Raw genomic sequence first — 10,885 nt, 5'->3', positions numbered from 1 at the left:
CCACCTATGTCGTTATGTGTTAGGCCAATTTAAAACGGTGTTTCTGCTTATTTTGGTCTTGATGAAGTATTGGGTTATTTTGTAGGGTTAGGTGAATTGAGTTTCCAGAATTTAAATAATAAAAATTCATTTTCGTAAATATTTTTATGTCACTTGTTAAATAATTACAATAACGATATTATTTTAGTGAAAGTGCTTGTACCTGGAGATGATTTCTTTTCAGTGGCATTTCATACCCCGTTTTCTTTTATTTTTCTCCTGAGGTGCTTTGTATTTTTATTATATATAATGTAATTGAATTTATATGTGAATTAGAAAAAAGGATTTGGATATACCCGATTTAAAACTAATTCTCTATATAAACCACAATCACACGTATACATATACTAATATGTAAAATTTTATAATGAACAATCCCAGAAAATATAAAATTAAATGAGGGTAAAGCAATAGAAGACAAAACATTCTCTTAATCGAAAAAGGAAATTAACAAGAGCAGGTGGACAGTTTCTTCATCTCACTTATCTCTAAATCAGGACCGGCGATGACCTCAATCTTTGACCCTTTCAACGCCGTGGCGTGATCAGCACCGTTGACTTTCCCGTTACCACACTCCAACGATTTCCTACAGAGCACACCGTAAATTTCTTGGAGCAGCATGAAAAAAGCTTTATCCACGTTGTCACCGCTGAGAGCAGACGTCTCCGCGAAGAACAAGCCCTGATCTCCAGCGAACTCAACAGCGTCTTCGGTTGGAACCGCCCTGTGGTCCACTAGATCAGCTTTGTTTCCGATCAGCATGATGATGATGGAGTTGTCGGCGTGGGCCCGTAGTCCTCCACCCATCTGGCCACGTGATCGAAGCTCTGCCGCTTGGTGATGTCGTACACTAGCATTGCCCCTAACGCACCTCTATAGTACGCACTTGTTACTGCTCGGTACCTGCCGTCACCAAATTGCCAAAACGTTAGAACATTGGCCTAATTTATTTTTCTTTTGGATTTTCAAATGCTATAATTATTTTGTGCTCAAGTAAATTAATGATAAGTGATTGATGTAATTGATGTAAATTATGATAGTATACAAAGTTTATTCTTTGTTTCAGTAAGCTTATAGTTAAGTAATATATGAAGGATATGTAATGACGGCTTTCATTTAATATGTATCTTGTGAACAATCTTTATTTGAGTATAGACCTCCAAGTATATATATTTATGCATGCTAAAGTAGAATGCGGATGGGGCAATCATTTAGTCTAAAATTTTAAAATTATTATATATTTTAGATTTTTTTTTATGTATTTTTAATTAAAAATTTGTTTTTGTCTCCTAAAATTTTTTAAGTTCAAATCCGTCTCCCAAAATTTTGAACTTTTCAAATTCGCTCCCTTAACATAAAATCATAAATTCATCCCTATAACATTGATGATGTTTGTACTGACCTTTAGAATGTCCATGTTGTAGTGAAGCACGCTAAGAAAGTTTTAAAGATGAGGTAAATTATTAAAATGTACTAAATGAGAAAGACAAGGTGGTGAATGGTTTATACGATTTTCGAATGGATTGATATTATGATTTATGTCTTGTTAAGATTTTATGTATGAGTGTATTTCCATGTTAAAATATGTTTAAGAATGTGTATAGAGATTTTTGTGATTTAATAATATTAAATTTATGAATTTGAATATCAGTATCTTATTATAGGGTATTAAATATTAATAGCGAGTATTAATAAATATATATATTTTTATTTAGAACTTCATTTTTGATAACGATACCCACGTGATTTGATGAAGGAATCCAACTAGTTTTGGACCGGAATTAAGCTCTTGTTTTGGAATAGTTTATAGCCTTTATTTCCCATGGTCAAAAGAGGAGTATTAAGCATCCAAAATTAATACTAGTAGGCCTAATGGTGGGCCAAAGCACCGAAATCATGTAAAAACAAGCTTATAAATTACAATAAGATTATGAATTAATTAATTAAGATTAGTTTAATAAGAGTATAGAGTGAACTAAAACATAGATAAGTGGCAGAGTCGGTAACCTGATGACCTTACTTGCCTTCATTTTAAAATGAGATCAATTTTTATAGTAATCGAATACTATTTCCCAGCCTTTTAAGTTCTATATCCGATTCCAAATTAATTAATCTAATTATGTTACAATAAATGATTCAATAGATTAGAGAATTTGATCTTTAATATGCAACATTCTTTTACCCACCTACTGCTACTGCTACGGCTAAATGATCCGATTAGCGTTGTCATTTTTCACCTAACCTTCACCATGATGATGCAATAACAAACGTTTTTTGTTCACTTCAAGCAGTGTCAAAAAAATTTTAACTCACTTGAACTAGACAGGTTATATGTTGACTCAGACTAATAGTTAAAAGAAATCCGAGTTACAGGGGAAGGGTGAAGGAAGCTAACCTTCTTGTCCAGCAGTATCCCAGATCTGGGCTTTGATGACTTTGCTCTTAATGGTAACAGTCCTGTCTGGAACTCTACCCCGATGGTGGACTTGGAATCAAAGCAAAACTCATTCTTGGTAAACCTGGACAGAATCTGAGTCTTCCCAACAGCCGAGTCACCGATCACCACTTTGAACACGTAATCTTTTCTGCGGAACATTCTCATGGCGAATCTCCACCTCAACACCGTTCATCTCTTCATTCATTTTCACTTCTCTCCTTTTTCCAGCCAAGAAAAAGAAATACGACAAACACCTATTCTCTTTGCCAGAGGTAATCAAATAAGAAGCTTCAGTTTGGGCATCGTTTTTGGCCTTTAGCGTTGAGGGTAATTAAGTGGGAGCAAGTAAAGAAATAGAGAAAAAGATGGTATAAGACAAGACTGTTGTTTCAATACGGTCGTGTCCTTGTCTCTCTATTAATGCTTTATCGTCTGTGTACCATTTGTTGTTTTCATTGATTTAATTCCAAAGAATGGAAAAAGCAACCATTATAAAAACTCTCTTTGCTTAAACTGAAACTTAGTTCTACACACAGGCACAACAATGATTTCATAATTCCCGGCACCATCTCCGGGTGAAATCAGCTGTTGCTTTTGCAAAAGAAAGGGTTTGTTTTGTTACCTTAATCATGACGGTATAGAGTTCATCTACTGTTATGTAGATGATTAAGAGTACTCGAGATAATCAAAGCAAATAAAACTGGGCCTAGTGATTAAGATATCATTAAAGGAGAGGCTAGGGCTAGCAGCAAAGCACCCACCCCAATTTAATACAGTCCAGTCCAGTCCAGGTATAAACAAATGAGGTACTTTTTTTTTGCATTCTGAAACATTAATGGATTCTTTTATTTTTCTAATAACCTGTCACGGTCCATCTGATAGCATGTTTTTTATACATTTAGTTTTGGGTGCTGAATTATTATTCCATGTGCATGATAAAGCGTGTATGTAAATAACACAATAGGAAGTGAGGTTTCTAATGATTTCATTTTTTTTCGCCTTGGTGGACCTTCCAATCTTTGAACCGATAAAATTGGAGCACAGTAGCATTCTAAATAACAAAATGATGAACGAAAAGACCCTTTTCTGCTGTCACCGGCAAATTCTCTTCTTTCAGTCGCTTAAAAATCAAGTGACTATGCGTTTATCAGCTGTGATAGCATTTGTTTAGGAACCCAAATGGCCTCAACAACCCAATCTTAACATACTCTGACCCATACTTAAACTAACTGTTCAGCCAGCGTGGACCTTAACAACCCAAATAGCCTAACTGTATTTTTAGAAGGTTTCACGTTATTCAACAGCTTCATTGATCTCACTATTCAGCCTCAAATGGAATTTGTATATGATAATGTCACGGTGTTAGACTTGAATTTAGTAATCACGAGGCCGTAGGCACGAGAACACGAGTTGCGTGCCTAAGTCGATCTTCGTTCCTGGATGATCTAACTTTCAAATATATCTTGGTTTGGAAAGAATAAGATTGACGAAAATAAAGAGATGGTATTTTGACAGAGGAAGAAAAAAAAAAAACAATAGAGATAGTTGAGCCCCAATGCTCGGATTAATTTTTTGTTTAAGAAAATCTGAATGACAATTGAGGTGAAGAGAGCCTCTATTTATAATAAAAGTTCCATTACATCTAATGGTATCCTAATTGAGCTCGAACTCTATTATTCTTTTAATTATTATTTAAAAAAAAACCTTTCGACAAGGCAAAGTCCTACTATAACTCAAAGTATGTCTACCTATTATAGGAATTCCATACTCAATTCTGCCTTGGGTTCTTGAATCCTAACTTGACTCCACTTATATTTACTTGATGGTTTGGGACTCTGGGGTGTGACCCTTTTGGATGGAAGCAGGTAAAATTCGGTTTAGCCTGATCCTCAAGTGCACTCGGCTGTGGCCTTGATGTTTTGCTCGGTCCTCCTTGAGCACCTTCGGGTCTTGACTTGCAGCCTGTGACAACAGTACTATCAGCTTCTTTAACTTGAGCTACAGAATTGAACAAGTATATCCTTATATAGTATTTACTTACTATCATACTACTTTGAGTGAGTGTATAGTATTTAAATTGACAATATTTGACGGTTAATATTTATTTTCTCATGGTTCACGTTAAACTAGTCAAAAAATGTATGCGTTTGTGTTTCTACTCAAGATCAAGATGTCTTAAGGGAAAAATTTCGACGACATGATTTTCCAGAGTATTCTTTGGCTGTCTGCCTAGCTCTGTATTCCCCTTTGAAGATCAATAAATAGCATCTGCTTCTTCTTCTTCTTTTAACCCCTGTTTTCTCTTTGTTCTTTAGTGGTCTTAAGTCAAAATTAGTACTCGGTTGTAATTTTGAGCCTCAGTTCATGGGCTAATCATTTGGGTACCGATCGAGATTGTTTGTATGGATGATTATTTTGATTAAAAAACAAAATGATCTTCCCCTGTGTCTTCTGCAATTTGGTTTATAATCATTGCAGAAAATTACAAATCGGGTTTTTACCATGATAAGGACAGATTAGCGAACGGGGAAGAGTAGTCAAATACCTCAAAGAGCATGTGTTTTGCGGAGACTTACCGGCGGGATAGAATTCAGTATTTTTTTTCTGCAAGTAAAACGATCGTTAACAAGTACGGCGCTTTCTATATGTACAATCCCTATTGGAACCATCATTTGAATGATCATTTTCATTAACCATTAAAACTTTTTGCAGTACAATACCATCTTAATGCACCAGACACAAACAAATACAAAGTCAAAAGCAAAAAATCAAGCAGAGGGATTCTTGAGCTTCTGATCAATGGCCTTTGAAGCCAAGTCTCGGCATCCTCCATCATTTCAGGGCTAAGCCTAACCATGAGGATTCAGAACTCAGTCTGGTTCAGCGCCCCATCGCCGTCGAGATCGCCTTCTCTAAACATCCCTTCAGCTTCCTCTCTGCTCATCCCTTCCATCCCCAAAAGACCCGAATTCCTCCTCAGACTTTCCGGTGCAATCAACCCTTTTCCCCGTCAGCCAGAAGCCGAAACCCTCCAATTCACCTACAAAAGCTTCCACGTCCAGCTTTTCGGCCATCACAGGCAACAAATCCTCGAACTTGCTTGTTGCGGCTGCTGTTGTTCTTCCATTATGATGAGTTTGTCAAGGAACTAGGTTCTTATTTTTAGGGGAACTGGACTGAAGGTGCGCATGGTGGACTTTGCACCAAGGGGAGCAGGCTATATAAGGACATGTTTCATCGTTTGTTTCTTTCCATGGACCATTTGATTGGGGAGTGATGTGACAATAACTGAAATTAATCATTTTAGCCTAAAAGGAGTACAATAATCAAGTGCGTATGATTCAATCTATCTTGCAAAAATGAACGGTTCGATTCATATTTTTAAGGTCGTTTAAGCACTTCATATTTAGGCCTACTTGGTATCTTCTTTTGTTCTGGTATAATTGGTTTTTTGGGTTTATATTATTATTGTCAATTTAACAGTTTCCAGGAAGCTGCAGTTGTAGATGGAATAGGCCATAGGGGATTCGGTGGATAGACGTTATCAATTTGACATAAAGGATTGCTTAAATTGTCCAGTGGTGACTTTCTATGAAGGTTCCTGTACCCCTCTCTCTCAATCTCATTACTTAAATATATTTTGTGACGTGTTCCATGGAATCACAGTACTAAGACCCCGCGCCTCAGACGTGTTAGATTTCTAAGAAGCAATATCAGAAAGGCTTTTGTTATTCACCAAAGATGTATTTTAAATAAATACAAACCCTGCTATTTATATCAGATATGTAAATGTAACTGTATGGACACGTCACATAAAAAACCTACCAGTTGTAAATCAACTCTATACCCTGCTATTTATAGCAGATATAGAAATATAATTGTAGGTGGATTGATCAAAGACAGTGATGGTATGCTGCTTGATTCGTTTTCTAACAGGGTGGTTGCGGTCCACCTACCCTTGTAGAGTTAGATTAAAAGAGGATTCTTATTGAGGAAATAGGACTTTTTCGTGTTGAATGATTATTCTCTAATCGGATTCTCTTACTGTTTGAAGTAGATCAAGAACTCGAGTCATTGTACCCCGATGCTTGAGTCTTTGGTGAAAGATATTGCTTCTATTGTGGAAGGTCAGGATATTATAGTTAGGCATATTCTGCGAGCTGCCAATTGGGGGCGGATAAGTTAGCTAAAGATGGAATAGGTTGATTACTAGGTTGTGTGTCTGGGTAATTGTGTTGTTGTGAGTTGTTTGTATCAGTGCAGGGTGTTTTATTTTCAGTTATTTGTTGTATGAGAAGGTTGTGTAATATTGTTCTGGGAAATTCAGAGACTCTTTTCCTCCTTTCAATGTCCTTCATATTATTGCTGTAACATGAAGGTTATGAAAGGGATTTTTTAATGATGCCTACTTACATTTTCTATATATATATATATATATAATATATATATATATATATATATATATATATATAGCTGTATGGAACGTCACATAACAAACGTACCAGTTGTAAAACAAACTCCACTCACACACGCCGATGACCTCAGCATAACGCCAATGCATGAAGTGCATGCTTCAACATTCTCTCGTCTCTCGTCTCCTTCTCGATCTGTCCTTCTTCAACCTCAGTAAGATTTTGCTGAAACAAAGCATGAGACGAACACGACAAAGGCTTGGTCAAGCCATCTTCTAAATGATATTCAGCGGGAACATAATTAACTTGAACACTTCATCTTGAACCTTTTTTCGAACAAAATGCATATCTAACTCGATATATTTACATTGAGTATGAAATATAGGGTTTACACTTATGGCAATCACACTTGTATTATCGTTCCAGATAATAGGAACACTCTTAAACGATTCACCCGTGTCAGTGAGCAACGTTTTGACCCATACAACGTTTCGACCTTAGCATAACGCCAATCATGCATGAAATGCATGGTCAACAAGACTTGAGCCAAGTGACAGTGACCCCTGCCAGTCCCTCACCGAACCAAGAATAGGGAAAGCGTGCCCCCTGGATTTCAATTAAGTGGATGATGAATGATTTCTTCCCCACCCGTAAAGTAGGCAAATGTTTAAGTGACAGAGCCGGGATTTTAGTTTAATGGGGACAAAGTATAATTAATAATAGAAAATGAGAGGTAAAATAAAATAGATTAAAATTTAAAGGTCTAAATAGGTAATTATCCTAATATCCATTAATGATAAAAAAAATTGGGGGGAATCAAAATAAACTAAACTTTAAAGGCTTAAATAAAAAAATTGGCCCGTTGTTCTTCAACGATAAAAAATTTTGGGGCACTATATCATATGGCCACTTGTGTTGAAAGCTTGCCGGCCATGGCTTTGAAATTTGGTGTCACATCACTTAGTGACTTAGGGTCCAACCAAACAATTTGATTAAAGGTTTGGCCGTTGATTAGACGTGAGACATCGAGTCCTAGTGTGACAAAAATATAAAAGGAACAAATTATGAGAATTGGTTTCACAGTTGATTTAAAAGAAAAAATCTTGTGTGGTTGTTTCTACGCAAATGTGGCTTTCATTTTTTGTGTTTTCCACAATGCAGCTTAGGCGGTTTAACCTAATTGTACCCTCTTCCTCGACTTCTCTAAAATTTTTCATATTCCCCTTTCTTAAAAGAAAAAGGGGAAGCTATACGTTTAGTAATCTAAATTTTAATTATTTTTAAATTATACATAACATTTAATTTATTTTTCAATTTGGTATATACTGTTAAAAAATTAATAGAACTGTTAACTTGGAATTTTAGTCTTTTTTTCTAATAATGCTGTGACATTATCTTATGGTGACATATCAATATCATCGTTAAGTTTTGAACTATGCTATCAAAATGAAACCTACACGTTAAGTATGATTTTGAAAAAGAAAAGAAAATTTAGATACTAAAACGGAGCAAATATAATAATTAGATACTAAACTTGTAGTTTACCCAAATGAAAAAGAAGAATGGACTATTTTGAGTAGAAAAAATCGAAATCTTGTGAATTGTTGTCTTAGTTATCACAGTTTATCTGTAAAAATTCTCGTTTTATTTCTAGTGCTGAAAGGGTCCAGCTTTTCTTTTTCCCTAGTATGTTCTTCTCTTGCAGCTTGGGAGAATTCTGGAAAATGGGAATGAAAGTTGAAAGAGGAAGACTACAGGGTAAAATACTCAAATAGTCCAACAATTTAGAATAAATGATTAATTTTTTAGAATTAGGATTAATTTTTTCGTATTAGCACGTCGAGTATTTAAATAGAAAAACCAATATTAAAAAATAAGGCAACGATTAAAATATTTATTTGAGTTTTTTGTGAAATTTAAATCTAATTTTTTTGTGAAATTAAAGTTTATATTCGAATTCGAATATTAGGATATATTCAATCTGAAGTTCAAATAGCCTAGAATTTTGAGCTGAACATCCCTATAGAAAATGTAGAGGTAATGATGAGAGTAGTTCTGCTGTACGGCAGTCTAATATATGATTAAGGAAAGGCACAACTGGAAATGTTAATATTTTTAAATATTTTCGGTAAAGCGTTACCTAAAATACCTAAAATGTTAATTTCGTTACCTAATATGTTAATCTTTTAACGTTTCCGGTTGCAACCGAAAATGTTACTTTCTCTGTAACATTTCTGGTTGCAATCGGAAACATTAAAAATATTAACATTTTAGGCAACAAAACTAACATTTTAGGTAGCGTTCTACCGAAAATGTTAAAATAAAATTAACATTTTCAGTTACATCTTTTCATATCTTTATATTAGGTTGTCTTTCCTTAGACATCCCCTAATGATGAGATATGGTGAGTAAGCCATATTTTGGGCTCGAACAGGACCAACAGGTGCCCAAATCCTTAGGCGTTTTTACTAAAAAACTCTGAAAAAATTATTTATTAAGAAAATGATCACACCATAAATTATTTGAAAAAAATATTTCTAAACTGATCATGTAAGACTATTTCGTCTTCTACAATACGCAACTTGTGAGATGCGTCCTATGTGGATGAACTTTAAAGCATTGGATTTAATTATCGAACGAATCTCGTGGAATACGTAACGCGAGGTCCCTTCTGTAATAATAAAAATATCAAACTATTTTATGAAATAGGTTAAATTAATCATTATATTTTTATTGAATTGTAAAGTATATAATAAAATAAAAAAATCTATTGCAATAAATAGACCATACTTATTAAAATTACCTTGTCACCAATTCCGTTAACTATTAACGACAAGTGGCTGGATTGAATGCATTTAAATAGTTAGGTGACCTAATTGATTAAAATTTAAAAATGATGATCAAAATAAAAAAGATCTATAGTTAAGTGGTCACTGATATAGTTTACCCAAATTTTTAATGGCGGATGTTTTAGTTTGGATGATTGTACAGTATATTTCACCTATGATGGACCTGTTCGTAAACATGAGGCCCAAAACTCCTTTCACCGATTCAAGCAACTAGCAGTTTGTAAATGCCAAGGTATGTATAATCATACTGATGGAAGAAGCAAAAGAATATATTTTACATAAGGAGACCGAAATTTGGGGTTTTATTTCTCCAATCTTTGCTTCTTTACAAGTGCAATTTGATGATCCAAACTAAAGAAATGGAGCAGCCATATATGCATATAGAACACAGTTGCAGGTGGGAAATATCAAACAAATCCATGAGACTGAAATTTTCAATACAAGGGGCTCGCTCAAGCGGCGGGGCAGGTGTGCAGGAGGATGAGGCAAAGCCTCAAGCTTTCCTTTTCCATTCTCCACTACCCACCTAATCCCCATGACTGGTGTATGTCTAAGTGGCAATGCATAACCCAAACCCCTAGATACCACACAAGGAAAAAACTTGAAGGAGCCTACAATAAAGACAGACTTGAAGGAGCCCCAACAGTAGGAAAAAACTTGGCTTGGTTTACTTGGGAAACAGATATCAACAAATTCCATCATTGAATTTTTTCCAATGTAATAAACCACTGCCTTTGGAAAAATCTGGTTTCATTTTGTGTAGCGGAGCTTCCAAGGACGACCATGGGTTCCAAGTCCTAAATATTTAATAATCATACAATGATACATGTGTCGCAACCGTATTTCGGTTGGGCCCCGGGATTGGGCTTCGACTTGAAAAATGTAGATTGGGAGTCGTCACCGATCATTTATTTAAAAATAAATGGGTTGATCGTATATCCTATTTCTTACCTGATCTGCGTCTTACCAGAATTATGTCGGGCTCGGGAGTCGGTTACGGTCAAGGAAGGATTAGCACCCTTGAACCGCCCTTTCGGTACTACGTAATTATCCGTTGTCTTAATTAAGAAATTGTAATTTTAAATTAAAAGGTAAAATTTGATAATGAATTACTTACCTCTGATTAATTGACGAAAATGCCCTTAAAA

General features: G+C 35.2%; 1 pseudogene; it reads right to left on the bottom strand.

The window, feature by feature from the left end:
• Positions 1-382: 382 nt before the first annotated feature.
• On the bottom strand, positions 383-5,768 carry LOC120208072 (annotated as a pseudogene).
• Positions 5,769-10,885: the final 5,117 nt, after the last annotated feature.

Source organism: Hibiscus syriacus, unplaced genomic scaffold (assembly GCF_006381635.1).
Source record: "Hibiscus syriacus cultivar Baekdansim isolate YM2019G1 unplaced genomic scaffold, ASM638163v2 tig00015910_pilon, whole genome shotgun sequence".
NCBI lineage: Eukaryota > Viridiplantae > Streptophyta > Magnoliopsida > Malvales > Malvaceae > Hibiscus > Hibiscus syriacus.
The sequence above is the reverse complement of the archived record's forward strand: the minus strand, read 5'-3'. Positions and strand labels throughout refer to the sequence as shown.